Source organism: Macaca nemestrina, chromosome 15, assembly GCF_043159975.1.
Source record: "Macaca nemestrina isolate mMacNem1 chromosome 15, mMacNem.hap1, whole genome shotgun sequence".
Taxonomy (NCBI): domain Eukaryota; kingdom Metazoa; phylum Chordata; class Mammalia; order Primates; family Cercopithecidae; genus Macaca; species Macaca nemestrina.
Window position 1 is genome coordinate 24991790 of NC_092139.1, and position 18122 is coordinate 25009911.

Below are 18122 nucleotides of genomic sequence, written 5' to 3' on the forward strand. Positions count from 1 at the left end.
AGGAATCCAACTTACAAGGGATGTAAAGGACCTCTTCAAGGAGAACTACAAACCACTGCTCAGTGAAATAAAAGAGGACACAAACAAATGGAAGAACATACCAGGCTCATGGATAGGAAGAATCAATATTGTGAAAATGGCCATACTGCCCAAGGTAATTTATAGATTCAATGCCATCCCCATCAAGCTACCAATGAGTTTCTTCACAGAATTGGAAAAAACTGCTTTAAAGTTCATATGGAACCAAAAAAGAGCCCGCATCTCCAAGACAATCCTAAGTCAAAAGAACAAAGCTGGAGGCATCACGCTACCTGACTTCAAACTATACTACAAGGCTACAGTAACCAAAACAGCATGGTACTGGTACCAAAACAGAGATATAGACCAATGGAACAGAACAGAGTCCTCAGAAATAATACCACACATCTACAGCCATCTGATCTTTGACAAACCTGAGAGAAACAAGAAATGGGGAAAGGATTCCCTATTTAATAAATGGTGCTGGGAAAATTGGCTAGCCATAAGTAGAAAGCTGAAACTGGATCCTTTCCTTACTCCTTATACGAAAATTAATTCAAGATGGATTAGAGACTTAAATGTTAGACCTAATACCATAAAAATCCTAGAGGAAAACCTAGGTAGTACCATTCAGGACATAGGCATGGGCAAAGACTTCATGTCTAAACACCAAAAGCAACGGCAGCAAAAGCCAAAATTGACAAATGGGATCTCATTAAATTAAAGAGCTTCTGCACAGCAAAAGAAACTACCATCAGAGTGAACAGGCAACCTACAGAATGGGAGAAAATTTTTGCAATCTACTCATCTGACAAAGGGCTAATATCCAGAACCTACAAAGAACTCAAACAAATTTACAAGAAAAAAACAAACAACCCCATCAAAAAGTGGGCAAAGGATATGAACAGACATTTCTCAAAAGAAGACAATCATACAGCCAACAGACACATGAAAAAATGCTCATCATCACTGGCCATCAGAGAAATGCAAATCAAAACCACAATGAGATACCATCTCACACCAGTTAGAATGGCGATCATTAAAAAGTCAGGAAACAACAGGTGCTGGAGAGGATGTGGAGAAATAGGAACACTTTTACACTGTTGGTGGGATTGTAAACTAGTTCAACCATTATGGAAAACAGTATGGCGATTCCTCAAGGATCTAGAACTAGATGTACCATATGACCCAGCCATCCCATTACTGGGTATATACCCAAAGGATTATAAATTATGCTGCTATAAAGACACATGCACGCGTATGTTTATTGCAGCACTATTCACAATAGCAAAGTCTTGGAATCAACCCAAATGTCCATCAGTGACAGATTGGATTAAGAAAATGTGGCACATATACACCATGGAATACTATGCAGCCATCAAAAAGGATGAGTTTGCGTCCTTTGTAGGGACATGGATGCAGCTGGAAACCATCATTCTTAGCAAACTATCACAAGAACAGAAAACCAAACACTGCATGTTCTCACTCGTAGGTGGGAACTGAACAATGAGATCACTTGGACTCAGGAAGGGGAACATCACACACAGGGGCCTATCATGGGGAGGGGGGAGGGGGGAGGGATTGCATTGGGAGTTATACCTGATGTAAATGATGAGTTGATGGGTGCGGCACACCAACATGGCACAAGTATACATATGTAACAAACCTGCACGTTATGCACATGTACCCTACAACTTAAAGTATAATAATAATAAATAAATTTAAAAAAAAATAAAAAAATAAAGTAGATAAGGGAAAGAGAGAGTAGTAAGCTTGGAGACTTTCAATGAGGAGGTCAGGCAGTCTTTCATAGTATGCAAGAATAGAACATAGATCTAAAGAAGGTCAAGTGGAAAGCAATATATAAAAACATTAGGTTCTCAGTAACCAAAACAACAATCATAGAAAACATTATTGTATTTAGAATTCTAATAATTTGAACATAAGAAAAGATGACTAACAGGGAAAATGTTGATGCAATTCACAATAGAAAGATTTGAAATTAAACAGACACACATGCGCACGTGCGTGCACACACACGCACACACACACACACACACACATTTTAGACCCTGCTACTTAAAGATGCATTGTTTTAAATCCATTAGGCTTTTGTCTCAAGAAATAATCTTTAGGCAAATTAATAAATGACCCCATTAGAACACATTTATGCATCTGCCTACAAAAACAAATGCTTTTAAAAATTACCGCCAGCTCGTTAAAATAATGATGGCCAATTTAGTGTACATTGAAGTTATTGGTTGCTTTGCAGTTATTCTATGTGTACCTGCCCTTGTGGAGACATCCTTTTCTTCCTCCTGGGTTATTTGGGCAGAGTTACTTCTGCTCTAAATGCATATTGCATAACTGATTTCATAATTCTATCCTGTGCCCTCTATGGTCCTTGTTGCATAGGTAATCAGGATTTTATGTAGACAGTATAATGCAACAGATAGCACATTTTCACATAATGAAATCTAAGCCTCCACAGGGGTGAATGTCCAGAAATTGCTTAGTCTTCTTCATCCTACAAAATAAGAGTTAACAATACATTTTGAAAAGGAACATAATTAAGCCAAGAAAGAAACATGGTCATTTAACACCTATCTTCGTATCATCTCAGAAAATCTTATATGAAGCATTAGTTTTTTCTCTTAGGAAACTGTCTGCCACTATTTTTGACCTGGGGGGAGGGTTTATTTTATGTCTTCAAAATATGTGTATAATTGATACATTTGTTGACTTTCCTGTTGAAACTTTATTTGGGGAGCATATTTTTGCAAAATATTTATTCCAAACATCTTCCGAAGAATAACGACTGGCTATGTGCCACACAAATAAACAACGCCAAAGAAGGAAAGAGAGACAAGTGAACAAGACATAAAATAAATTGAAGTTTATTTTATAAATATAAAAACTGAGTAAGGAATTAGGTTAGAAAATGAAATTTATAACTAAATCTAAACCTTGATTTCTAATTAAATCCTTCTAAGTCAGAGATGTATAAAAATTGGTCAATTTGCCATGACATAGAGATAACATCTAACTGTATTCATTAATATTTATGTCATCACCTATACATTTTGTTCTCTATAAAATAATATGTTATAATAAAAATGCTTGTTTTTAACAACTAAAAAAACGCAAATGCAAGTATAGTGAAATAAAAGTAAAACTAAGAGTAATGATCTTTATGACCCAGAATATATTTGTATTACTGCTTTTTCCTATTATTACCAGAGCAATAAAGATACTGTTGGTCAAACAGTCAAACAATTAACACTTACTCATTGTAGAAAATTGCACACCTGACTTCTCTCTTTCCCAGAAGATTCCTTTACTCTGCATGTACATTGCCCCCTAGAAGCCTTCCAGATGCCTCTCAATATTAGGGTGAATACATCTCAGACTGGCATTACAATTCTTCCTACATTTGTGCAACTATACTTTTTGTAAGTTTTTTGTTTTTTTTTTCAAAGGAAAGCTTGCAAAGCCCTATGTTTATATAATGTAACCTAGGACAGGCTAAAGTTGTCAAGAAAATGAGACCCTTTGATGAAATGTCTAAATTTGCCAATACATGCCTGGAAAATAAGGCAGTCAATATTAGGATCTTCTTCAATGTATAGAAAAGTCTAGAGAGGCTAAGCCCTTTAGGAGAAGCTAGGTGTTTGCTCTGAACAAGGGCCAAGACTAGGATAATAAGTCACTCAGCCATAAAATTTAAGGAGGTGTCAAGAAACTCTGTAATCACGGTAAATAATAATTTAATGCAATGCATTTTTAGAAATTAAAATTTATGCCAAAAAATCCATGATGAAAATAATCAAAATTTTAAATAAAGACTATTGTTCTATTTAGCCATATTGAGCCTGAGGCAAAACGTGTGTGTGTGTGTGTGTGTGTGAGCATACACACATTTCTATACGTGTTTTTATATATTTTTCTAGTGGTTAATTTTTTTTCAGATTATTAAAATAGTTGAAAAAATATTAAAAAATGGAATGTAAGTATTAAAATAAACATTATTCTCAGCTTAAGTATTGTATATATAGCCAAATAGTATTTATCATCATTTTAATTCAGCTTCAGTTAATGAAAAGTATTCAAAATTGTCACTGGGTGAAGGGAAATTGTCAGTAGGACAATTCTCTTCATTGAAAATGAAATAAGCAATGAAGTAGATTTTGAAAATGTTGTTGATGTGTTTACTTCCATTATAGCCAGAGTATACAATTTTCCTTCTGCCTCAGGTACCAATAAGGCTTGGCACAGCAGCACCCTGGCCAAGGCAGAGGGTAGATTTAAAGATTAATTAATGCCTGGAACAGAATAAATAGTTATTAAATATTAATTGTTACCATTGTTATCATAATCCCTTTTCATACACTCCAAAGCAGAACCAGGCCTTCTGGCTAACTGTGCCAAATTCAATTCTGAGAATTTGAGGGGAAGATGTGGGGAGCAAGCCTGACAATAATAATGACTTTAAAGTCTCCAAGTGCCACTGTGACCCATGGTGCTGGCATTCAATTTGCACTATCTCCATGACAACCTCAGGAGTAACGCGTGCCTCACTGCTCCCCTTCTCCTAGGGCTTTCTGCCCCCCTTGACCACTTGGGCAGAGGAAAATTTGAATCCTGTAGGAAAGGGGAAAATAGAAATAACAAAATGTTGCAGTAGCATTTGGGTTAAAGTCCAGACAGTGTCCAACATTTATACCCCTATGTTCACCCTTACGTGAAAATGGGGATATTAAAACTTACTTCTTAGAGATGTTTGGAGAATTAAATGCCCTGAGTTTTATAGTGTCTGAAGCAGTACCCTGCACGTGCTATGCCAGAAATAAATGTTTATTAATGGAAAAAGAAGGAAGGGAAGGATGTTTATCTGTTTCTTATTACTGCATAATAAATTACCATAAGCTTTAATGGCTTAAAATAGCACCATTTTTATCTCACAGTCCTGTAGGTTTGGAAGTCCAGGTGGGCTCAATAGGTTTCTCTGCTGAGTATTTTGCAAAGCTCCAGTTATAGTGTCAGCTGGGCTGGGGTCTTATCTGGAGAAAGTGGGGAAAAAGCCACATCCAAGCTCATTCAGACTGTTGAAAGAATCCATTTCTTCATTGCTATAGGACTGAGGTTCCTGTTTCCTCACTGGCTGTCAGATGAGGACCACTCAGCTTCTCATGTCTCATCATGCCCCTCTATCTTCAAAGCTACCATCAAATTCTTATGATGAAAATCTCTCTGACACCCTCTGCAGTCCTCTTCTGTTGCCAGCTGGAGAAAATGCTCTGATTTGAAAGGGCCTCATGAAATTAGATTAGGCAGATAATCTTTCTATGTTAAAGTTAACTGTGCAGTAAAATGTAAGATAATCATGGAGGTGATGGTTCATAGATTCCAGATATTAGGGTATGGAAACTTGGTGGCCATTATCAGAATTATGCCTACCACCAGATGGAAGGACAAAGTTAAGAAAGAGTAAAATAATAACATGTTCTTCAAAGGGCTAGGCTGGTTTCATGCAAGATATTTTTTCTTTCACTTAATCTTCATAACGGCATTACATGGTAAGTAATGTGTCCATTTTATAGATGAGGAAACTTCGGCTACTGAACCTCTCTCCTAAAGTCTCAGTGTTAGTAAGTCTAATCCAAGACTCCAAATTTGTATGTGAAAATAAGAGAAAAACAAATTTTATATGAAAATTAGAAAATAATTAAAGGCTTGATTTCTTTCAGGGAAAATGGCATGATCATTGAGAAGCTTATCCAAGACAAGTATCTGCTTCCATGTCTCCACTCGTCTTCACTCAAGACAACTATTCACCATATTACCCCTGCTTCCATATCTCCACTCATCTTCACTCAAGACAACTATTCACCATATTACCCCTGCTTCCATGTCTTCACTCATCTTCACTCAAGACAACTCTTCACCATATTACCCCTGCTTCCATATCTCCACTCATCTTCCCTCAATTCTTACTGATCGTGGGTCTGCAGATTTTATGCACGATAATCTATAACCTTCCCTGTGTCCTTCCAACAATGTAGCAAGGAACATACTGGTTAGATACCAGGCTTTTTACCCTAGCTAATGTGGACCCATGTTGCTGTAACAATTGTTATGTTTTTAATTCCAATTGAGAATTGTTCCTTTGCACATAACTTTGTTTTCTAATTCTGCAGTTTGGAAAATATAGTTCTGGTGCCTAAATACTGAAAATTCAGGAATTTGCTAAAGTTTTGTGGGAGAATGTTCTGAGAAAATTTAAGTGCATGATCATTGGATTACCTCCTCTACTCCAGACTTTATGTGAGCCTCAGAAGATTTGTCTGTGAATACCACAGCCATGGCCTTGACCCTCATGGAGTTGGGAGTTTCATGAGATTGTGGAACTATGCCTTGGTTCCTTTTCCATAAGATGGGACCAATAAATAGTTAAAATTAAACACAGATGTCACCTCACCAAGGACTTTCCCTAAAAGATAAAATTAATGGATGATGTAGTGATCAGTACTGTGGGTCCTAGTAGTCTAATTTAGGCCACTTAATATAATCTGTATTTAAAACTAAATCTGATATGAAATTTGGAGTCTTTAAAAACCATTTACCTATTTAACCTTTCTGTCTCTGTTTTATCCTTGTTTTATAGTTGTAATTCTTTTTGAAAAGTTCTAAATTATTCTGGAGAACCAAAAGGAAGAAGGATTTTTCCCCCTATTAAGTCAGGATAGACAGGGAAGCAATATGACTCTAGATCATTAACTTGGGAGTTCTGGCTGTCCTTGGGAGAGGGCCAGTGGCCCAGGAGGAAAGCCAGATGGGGTCAGAGACCTCAAACTGACAGATGTGGCAGTGGAGGGTTCCAGGAAGAAAGATCAGAGCTTGGCCAGAAAAGAGAGCCACTTGCCCAGATGCAAAACCCCAGAGGACTGAAGGTAAAGGCTTGGGCAGTATTTTGGCTGAGTCATGGGAGAAACTGGTCAGCAGCTAAGGTCAAGTTCAGGACAAAGAAACGCTGCACAAGGAGGCTGAGAAAGAATAAAGAGGACAGGGGAGAAGGTGTCTGTAGGACCCTGAGGACTAAGTAGTATCTATGTAATGCTTTTATTTAACCTTTTTTTGTGGTCCTGCCATATATATATAAATTTAAAAATATACCAATGTCCTGAAATTCAAAGAATACTAGAAGCAGCAAATAAATTTGCCCCATTGTGTATGGGTTATGGAGAAACAAAAACTAAAAGTTGAAGAAGAGAGAGAGTAAGAAGGAACCGTCTACGAAAATTGTCCAGTCTTTCTCAACTGTGTCATCACAATGTTAAGTTTCTTCTGGGTAACTTGCTAACTCAGAAGTAAAGGATGGTCTCAGGTATGATTCAGTTCTCTATGTCCAAGACAGCTGACACCCACTCAGTTGAGAGAGGATGGAAGGCTTTATCCTGGAGACTTTTCTCATTTATGTAAGGGGTTTTGGACCACCCCTTTATGTATTCTGGTGTTTATGTATTCTGCTGATTTTTACAAAATGCCTTTGTCTATGCTAAATTTTTAAAAGAACTATTTAAATTACAATTCATATAAAGTTTATTGACAGCACAATCTACCATGTTTGCATGCTTTCTTCTTTAAAACAATGATCTTGCTTGCAATATTTTTATAATAACACTAAGTAACTAACTAGAACAACTCGCACAAAATAATACCTTCTTTGGACCAGACTGACCTAAGCAATGAGGACACAGATGGAAAAGACATGTCAGAATTCCAACTAATAAATATAGAAGGAAAGATGAAATTAGAAAATCACCGCTTGGCAACCACAAGAGTAATAATTGTTTCAGGCAAGGATCATCAATGGATGCTAAAATTAGTAGGTGAAAGTACTATGAGAAACAAGATATTTGCATAGTCTCAAAGTATTTCCCCACAAGATACTAATTAATTACAAAGAGAAAAATAGTAACTTCACAGTGGAGAAGCCTGGCAGACACTCCTTTAATGAAGCAGTTATAGTTAACATCACAAAAAAATAGGACAAATCAACATCATGTGCCTCATGATATGATGCACCGAGAAGGATACAGCATGACTTCTGTGGTTTTTCTGCCAAAATTGCATAGTCTGAATATAATTATGAGGAAACCTCAGACAAACCCAAATTAAGAGACATTCTAATAAATACTCGGTCTCTCCTTTTCAAATGTGCCAAGTTTATAAAAGACAAAGAAAGGCTGAGGAACTGTTCCAGAATCAAGGGTAACAAAAGGACGTGATGGATTAGAGAGACATGGCAACTAAATACAACCTGTGAGCCTGGATAAGATCCTGGACTTGGAACCTGGATTTAGTGGGACAACTAGTAAACTTTTAATAAGGCCTCTATTGACTGGTTAATAGTACTGAATCAGTGTTAATTTCCTGATTTTGATCATTGAACTGTGATTACATAAGAAGATGCCCTTGATTTTAGGAAATTCATGCTGAAACATCTTGAGGTAAAGGAGTATTGTGTGCAACCTTCATTTAAACATTTCATAATAAAGTGTTGACTGGTTAATAGTACTAAATCAGTGTCAATTTCCTGATTTTGATCACTGAACTGTGATTACATAAGAAGATGCCCTTGATTTTAGGAAATTCATGCTGTAACATCTTGACGTAAAGGAGTATTGTGTGCAACCTTCATTTAAACATTTCATAATAAAGTGTGCATGTGTGTCCATGTGTGTGTGTGTGTGTGTGTGTGTGTGTGTGTGTAGATAGGTGATAGATAGAAAGATAGAATGATAACCAATGTAGTACATTTAAAAAATTTGCAGAGAATATAAGTAAAGGTCACACAGAGATTATTCATATACTCTTTTAAATCTTTTCTATAAGTCTGAAATCATTTTAAAATAAAAAGTGAAAGACAATAACACATAGTTAAAAAAAAGACAGTCTCTGCCATCAAGGAACTCACAGCCTCATGAAAACAGATGGGCAAGTCACCATAAAGAGATAAATGTAGTTGAGCAAACTACAGAGTGTTATAAGGGCATGGAGGATAGGATATAATTTCTAGAAATAAAAGAGAATAGAAATTTTCTAGGAAAGACAGTAAGTTTGAGTTAAGCAAATTCATTTTCTTCCTAGCCTTTAAGTAAAATATTTAGGCTCATAATTCTGAAGTCAAGTCAGTTTTTCTGTGTTGATATAAGAAAGGTTTTAGTTCATAGAACAATTTGTCTAAACCATCCACACATTCATCCATCCATTAACATGGCTGTAATATTGTAATATAATGAGAAATATGTATTTGGTCTCTGCCTCCAGTTCTTAGCACAGAACTTCTAAAACCCTTGTCATTTCCTGAGTTCTGTTCTGAGGCATCTCTTGGTGTGCTCTTGGATAGTGACTGGGCACCAGGAAGACCAAGCCATCGTTATGAGCTTGGAGCTTTCAGTCCCACTCCCTTCCTCTGAGAAGGGGAGTAGAGCTGCAGATTTAGTTAATAATATACTACGCCTAACATGATGAAGCCTACATAAAAATCCCCAAGCTATAGGAGAGCTTTTGTATGACTGAAAACGTGGAAATTTCCTGGAGGAAGTTCAGTGCCTATTCTTTCTTCATCTGGGTGTTTATTTGCATCCTTTGTAATACCTTTTCTAAGAAATCAATGAGTGTAAATAAAGCACTTTTCTGAGTTCCGTAAGCCACTTTAGCAAATGATGGAAGTCAAGGAGAGAGTTGTGGAAATCTCCCCTATAGCTAGTCAGTCTGATGTTCCAAAGGCCTGAATTTGTTATTGGCATCTGAAGTTGGTGGCAGGGTGGGGGCAGTCCTGTGGAACTGATCCCTTAACCTATGGGATCTGAGCCTAACTCAATGTAGATAGTGTCAGAATTTAATTAAATTTCAGGACACCCAGTGGGTGTTCTGCCAAAGGACTAATGTGTGGGTAAAAATTTACATGTTTGATGTTAGAAGTGTTCTGTGTACTGTGTTGAGTATGAGAGTAGGAAACACAATTTGTTTTTTCCTATCTCACACAATGATCATCTCTCCACCCTTGACTTCTCTAGAGTGTCAGCACAAATTAAACAGTTTTACTGTTTGTACTCAAGCTACAGTTACACTGAGCATCTCTCTTTGCTCACAAAGATCCAAGTATTGTTTATGCCCCCCTGTTAATTGCTTTGAGCTTCACCATAGGGACAAGATTCCAGGAATGGATCCTCAGCTTCATTTTACTTTATTCTGACAAATCCAGAAATGTGTCCACTTCTCTCTAGGTAGACAGAAGTAGATACCTGCTAGGTATTGAGGCAGGTATCTATGTAAGTAGAGGAAAGTGTTTCCAGTCACTTCCATTGAGTGCACTGAGGTAAGGGGATATTAGTAGCTCTGGCTATTGGAGCAAGGGATGGATTCTCAGGGGCCAAGGAAGGAGAGATATTTTGGCAGCTGACAAGGAAATCTTCCCAAGATGATGGCACCTGGGCCAGAATAGGAAGCCCCTGGTAAGTTTGAGCCACTGAGAATTCAAAATATCTTCTTATCCTCAACTCCAGTAATACTATTTCACCTCCTCCAGAATCATTGGCTTTAACTGAATTAGTAAATTAATTGACTTCTGAATTCACAACGTACATGACCTGGCAAACAAGATTTGGAATCTAAATAGAATCAGATTCTTTCTGATTCTTCCTGACCTATCTCCAGTCAGTTCCAGGATGAGACCTTCATTCCCATCACTGGTACCTTCCATAAACATTTATCTATGACCAAGTTGTGAGTGCTTTCATCTGACATGGCATCCATGTTGTACTTAAAACTAAATTCCTAAGACAATGCTTCTCTTTACTCATTCAGTATCTGTTCACTCAATAAGAATTGACTGAATGTGTCTTAAGAACCAGAGGTCAATTGCAAACCTATTGACACGTCATCATAGCTGAACAAAAGCTGAACTGAAAGTCAGAAGGTCTAGTTTGTGCTCCGGTTATGTCAGTATATATAGATAGGTAAATGGCTTCTCCTCTCTGGACTTTGGTTATCTCACCAGTAAAGTGAGAATGCTTTAACAATCTCCTTAGCACCTTCCAGCATTGTAGTGTCAATAACCAGGACTAATTGTCCACCTGAAGCCTCAAAGGATTATGACTTAACACTGAAACACTCATTCAAGGACACACATACTAATGATGGGAGCGGATGGACACTGTTGCAAGATTACTAAGTACAAGCAGGAGTGTGATTTTCCCAAAGGTAGGGAAAGAGTCTTGCAAAGGAGGTTATAAAGAAGATAAGCTTTGAGATAAGATAGAACCTGACCATGTCAGAAAGAAGGGAGGATCTTCTCAGATGAGAAAGTGATTGTCTAATTCTAATACCTGAACAGGACAGATGCAGACAAAAGTGAAAAATGGAAATGAAACATTTACTAGAGTTTCCTTGCAATGGATGAATTTAGCCTTTAAAAAATTTACAAGGGAAACTTTTCAAATACCCGTTCTTTATAAAGCAAACGACATTTTCATTGACTTGGGAAAAAGACTGAGAGATGACTTGTAAGGTATTTCCCAGGTTTAAGACACCGTGATAAAGCTCATCAAGCAATCATGTTGTTTAATACCAGACTCACTGTTCCAGAGGGAGAAGTATTTTCTTTGAAGACACTTAGAATGCTTAGACACTTGATCTGTCTCCTTTTCCAAATGTGACAAGATTTTGAGTTATTGCTTCATGAAGGAACTGGAAAACACCCTGAGATGCTGTTTATTTCTTATCCGCTTTGCTGTAAGCTGCTGTTTTAAATTCTAAACAGCTTAATAAAACTTTCCAACAATTTCAGCATTTTCTAAATTCGAGAGACCATCTTTATAGCTTTTGAAGAAAGTCCAGGAGTATTGTCACTAAGCAATTTCAGGCAGAAACCTAATTTTAACAGATGAAATAATAACAAGTGGAGTGATGTCATTTAATATTCCCTAACAACTCAGTGTGCATGTGACTAACACCCCATTACCTCACCAGCTGATTCAGAGAGATAGGTTTACATTATACAGGAAGGTCCATCCAAATGTCTATCTCAGCCACTTTGCCTTCAGTCAATGCAGAAACTGACTGAATCAGATAATGCATTGAACTCAAGACTGTGGGTATTCAGGGATCCATACGGTTTTGGTCCAGGATAGTGGGAGGAAGGCAGTGAGCAAAAGCATGGCGGTAGGCTCACATCTGTAGCCGTTACTTCCTTAAAATCAGGTGTTTGCAGACAGACATGGAGCCAAGCCAAACGCTTCCCAATGCTTGTGGCAAAATCACTTCATTCTCACCACCATTCAAAGTAGACATGATGGTTTCCTTTTTTTTTTTTTTTTTTTTTTTCAAAAGAAACCAAAGTTCAGAGAGGTGAAATGACTTGCCTTAAGCTCACTTCTTGCAGAGCTGGGATATGAGCTGAGGTCAAACTCCAAAGCTTTTCTAGAAACCCATGCTGTAACACCTTAGAGAGTGGCTGTCCTTTGCCTGGGGTCAGGTTGAGACCTTGTCTCTTTCAAACCTGATTTCCACTCCTCCCCTCCCCTTCAGTCATCTCTACTACTGTCCTCGGCTATTGGCAACAAACTCATCTCCTTCCATTTCAGGCTGTAGCTTATGTACCTGTCCACTCTTTCTTGGCCTCATGATATGTCACGTCCAGAAAGCAGAAATGTAAGTAAGCTTTAAATGGCTGATCTTGGCAACAGATCTATCACAGAATCAGTCCAGAATCAGCCCATGCAAATTAATAGCTGACACAGACAGCCCAGCAGGGACTGACCGATGTGCTCACTGAGGCGGATCTTGCTTTTCAGTAGACTTCTCCACCCTGTTTCAAATGTCATTACTGGCACAGAAGGAAATGGGGTATAAAGGTTTGCATTGTGATTGAGATTTGGCAGGGCTTGAAATCCTTGAGTTAAATATTCAGATGCCCCAGAATTCCCCTCCTGTTGCAGAGCTGATGGTCCTTTTCCTCGGTATTAAAGACCATATTAGGCAGCTGCTAATACCGTACACCACCATAGGGGGACAGAACTATCTTTCCCTTTTTCCTGTTCATAGGAGATGGTGCAGGTGCTCACGAAACTTCTGCCATATCATCAGCCGTGCTTTTTGCTGTTCCCAGTGTATGAGATATAAACCCTTAAGCCCAATAAAAAGTATTTAACACCTCCATCTCCCTCGCCTGTGCCATCATAGCCAATCTATTGTACATAAAGCCCTGTGGATTTTACCTCCCAAATTTCTCTTGAACCCACCTATTCTTCCCTATTTTCATTGACATTGACCTATTTCCAACCATCATTATCTATATACTGGTTGACACAATTATCTGCTAGTTGGTCTCTTTGCCTTTACTCAGCTCCTGCAATGATCCATTGACTGCCCAGTGAGCTTCTCAAAATGAACATTCTCGTTTTGCCCTCTTGATTTTGGCATTTTGGTTATTCCACATTGATGTCAATATATAAAAAACAGTAAACTCAGTAATGTGGCCTGCCCGGACCCACAATGTACAACCCCTGCCTACCCTTCTGACTATCAGACACTGCACTTGTACACACTCCCTTAGCTCCAGGCACACCACCCAACAAACTGTCTCTGACCCCAAGGCTTTGCATATACTCTTCCCTCTGCCTGGAATAACTTCTGCACTTTGGTGAGTTCTCAACTCAAATACTTCCTCAGAGAAGCTTCCCCCAACTCCACACCACTGGCCAGGTCATGTTCCCCATCCTGTTTACTCCTTATACTCTGAGTCTGTCTTTCTCTGTAGCTATGATAGTTGTAATTTTAATTCTTATTGTGATTATTTCTTTGATATTTTGTTTCCCTTGCCAAGCAGTTAACTTTTGAGTTTAGGAACCCCCCCCACACACCTTTTTTTTCTAACGATTGAATTCCTTGTGCTGTGGAAGATTGTGAGATGTCTTACAAAATTAATCTCTTCACGTTACTTTTAAATGTTTGTTTGCATAAATCAATGCAAAGAGGAAGACTCTCAAAAATATTGCTAGTTTAATACAACTGTTCTCACAGACAGGCTTGGTTCATTACAAGCTTAGGGAAGCCTTAGTCAATGGGCTAATTAATACAAGATAGATGAACACACTTCACCTCTTATGACAACCATTGTTTAAATTGTAAGTGAATAAATGTAATTTTCTACAACAAGCACTCCAGCAAATATAATTTTCAACAACTGACACTTATGTCTGAAGGTTACAAGTCAATATTTTTTGCAGATACATTTAAAACAAATTCCTAAATGTTATAGGAAAGTTCTTTGTACATTTTAGTAAACTCACTTAGACAAAAATGTAACATTGACAGGATACAGACTAAGTATAGATTTAACTTCAAATAAAGATGCGCTAACTGATATGTAAACATTCTTTAATCTTCTTTCTTGTCTTTCTTAAAACATGTAAAGCAGCATGTTGGATTCTCTAAACATTTGTGTGTCAACCACTTCCCTGAAATGCCCTCCATTCCACACTACTTAGACCTGTGGCATGCGGGTTTCAACTGTACTTTTGACAAATATTGAATCACATCATTTGATGTTTTAATAATGTATGTCCACAGAGCCTAACATGGCATTGGCCACTTGGTAGGTGCTTAATAAATATGCATTGAATGAATGAATGAACCAAACAGCTATGGAGTGACCTAGATGGGGCAGGACGACATAGGGTTCCGCATTGCTATCCATGCCTTTCCTCTGGTGCAGTTTCTCAAGGTTGCACTATTGACATTTGGAGCTAACTAATGCTTTTCTATGTGAAGGGCTGACCTCTGTGTTATAGAATGTCTAGCAGCTCCCCTAGCCTCCACTTGCTTGATGCTAGTAGCACCCACCACCCCAGTGGTGGCAAAACATGTCTCCAGGCATTCCCAAATGTTCTCTGGGGCTCATTTGAGACCACTTATCTAGAGTAGTAGATGAATAGTAATTACATGGGCAATGCTCACAAATTTTTCAAAGTGGTGAAGAATAAGAGGATAGAATATATTCATGACCTGTCCTCTTGGCACAGTGGAAAATTCAGAGACTTTGGAGTCAGAAAGTCTCCTGTTTGTATCCTAGATCTGCCTACCTATGTCTTGGCTATGTGATACTGGGCAACTTACTCAACCACCCAAAGCTCTCTGTCTATAAAATAGAGAGAACAGTAGGGTGGTTATAAAAAGTACATAAGCCAAAATACATGAAGCAATTACAGTAGCTGATGCAAAGTAAGTACTCAATAGGCCAGTGGTTACTGTCAACGTTATTGCTGATATTACTGCCAGCTACCTCCACCCTGCCTTCCTTGCTTGAACGCTGTTGTACTCCACCCTTTCCCAATCTCTTCCTCTGACTCCTAGGGCCTTGATATATATGCTTTCTGGAACATTCTATGTTACTTTCCTGAGCATTTAACTATAAGGCTGTACAATAATATACCAGCTTTGGTGCCCTGGAACACCGTTGTCTTCCCTCTGGTCATCACTTCTGACAAAGAGCTGTGTCTTCAATGTGCCATCTCTTACTAAGAGGTCTTATTGTAACAGCCATCCTCAGCTTTGGCTCAGGACACAGCAATTCAGTGTAGGCAGCAGACCTCAGATGTCATTGAGCCAAGTGCTTTTCTCCCCAAACACTGTACAGCCAGGTTGCTTGGTTACTGTCATTTGCACAGAGGTGTAGGCATGAAGAAAATTCGCAGGATAAGCTCAGAATATCACAGGCTAGGGGAAGAGAGTTTCCTTCAGTGAAGGTTCTCAATGGATTGGAGATGCAGAGAACAGAGGCAGGCAACTGAATCCAGCCTGATCCAAGGCATCCTGCTGTCTGTACAGTCTCTGTGTTCCTGCAGCTCTGACTGGAAGCTGCACTGGCTCCTCTCTGGTGAAACATCTCATGGGGATGAAGGAAGCATCTTAGGATAAAAACTTGTATGTACTTACAGGTACCAGAATGGTAAATAGCTGCCACATCCCTCTACCAAAATCTGAAGCATCTTTGAATGACATGTTAAATCTACATAGATTTTTTTTTTTCAATAGGTTTTTGGGAAACAGGTGGCATTTGGTTACTGAGTTCTTTAGTGGTGATTTATGAGATTTTGGTGCACCTAGCACCTGAGCAGTGTAGACTGTATCCAATGTGTAATCTTTTATTCCTCACCACGCCCTGCCCTTTCCCCCACGAGTCCTCAAAGATCAATGTATCATTCTTATACTTTTGGATTTTCATAGCTTAGCTCCCACATGTGAGTGAGAACATACAATCACATAGGTTGTTTTGCTTATGATTTTTCATTTTGTCTATTTAAAGAGTGGGATTGTCACATTTCTCATTGCTTATCTAAACCAAACTTAAGCTTCAGATGAGTCACATTAATTCCTCTTTATCTGATGTGCTAAATGTGGTGGGCCTGCTTTCATTTAGAATTTACTAATTCATAATTTGTGAGTGTGGAACAGAAACGGGGTTTAGGTTGACCTCAGGTCTATGTGAGAAAAGCTTTTTGGGAAATTGAAATTTTAGCAAGCATATGTAAATAAATAAGTATAAGTTGCTTTCATTCTGCAGAAGACACTATTTGCATACAATAAATAGGAAATTATCTTCATGTGTTAAAGGAAGCTGTCCAATAGAAATATAATGAAAGTCACATATGTACTTTTATATATTTGTATTTACTTATTTATTTATTTTTAAGACAGAGTCTCGCTTGGTTGCCTAAGCTGTAGTGCAGTGGCATGATCTTGGCTCACTGCAACCTCTGCCTCCCAAGAACAAGTGAGCACATCCTGTTCATTTTGCATTTTTAGTAGAGACGGGGTTTCACCATGTTGGCCAGGCTGGTCTCGAACTCCTGACCTCAAGTGATCCTCCCACCTTGCCCTCGCAGTGCTGGGATTACAGGCTTGAGCCACCACACCTGGCTGAATATATAATTTTAAATGTTATAGTGGCCATATTTAAAAAGTGAAAAGTGCATAAAATTAATTATAGTAACATCATTTATTTAACCCAATATAGGCAAAATATTATGTCAACAAGAAATCAATACAAAAATTATCAATGACACATTTTCTGTTATTTTTCTCAAACTCCTTCTTTGAAATCTGGTGTGTGTTTTACACTTACAGCAGATTTCAATTCAGACTAGAGACATTTCAAGTGCTTGCTAGCCACATATGACTAGTGATTACAATACTGGATAGTCCATTGCTGGAAGACTTAATCCCTTTTCCCTTCTTCCTCTGTTTTTCCTGTTCATGAAGTCGTCAGCATTATAGATATTTGTGTTGCTATTGTTTATCTGTTTACAAAGATAACAAATATTCAATCTAGTACATTCTCTTCTTTCTCTAGAATCCCCACTAGGAATTAGCTATTACGTGTATTGGTTCACATTTTTCAACTCCAAAATACAAGGTCAGGGGCTGTCAAGTTCAAGTGAAAAAGAAATTTTAAGACTGAATTTTTGAACATAAACACATCATGGAAATTCTGGAACATTCAGTTACTGCTATATGGCCTTTGGGGTTTACGGAGTAGAAGTTGCAGGTCTGCCACACTGAGTTTTAGCAAAACTTTGAACATGTGCAACCTGAAATTTTGGCCTACTTGGGCTTGCATTTCGGGGGTTTTGTGTACAGAGGCCATTCATAAGCCCAGCATTGTTGTCCACACTGGACCATCAGATCAAAGCACTAATCTGTTTTGAAGGAGCAGATGCATGAGCACCAAGAAATCAAGCAACAAACAGAGCTTAATTGTCTGCCCTTGGCAAAGCTCATAAAAAATATTCAATTCATGAAGTGTATTTTTGTGAACTTGATTCCATATGCAACTTTCTTGTTGACCACTGTATAGAGGTAACTAAACTACAGAAAATTAAAAAAGTTTTCATGTGAAAACTCAGAATTCTAAGATAAAACTGGTCTTCAATCATTTCCAATAATGAGGAAGATTCACGTGCACTAATAGGGTAAGGTGCTTGAGATATCATCAGGAAGCGCTTCACTTGTATTCACTGAACCTTCTTAACAGTCCT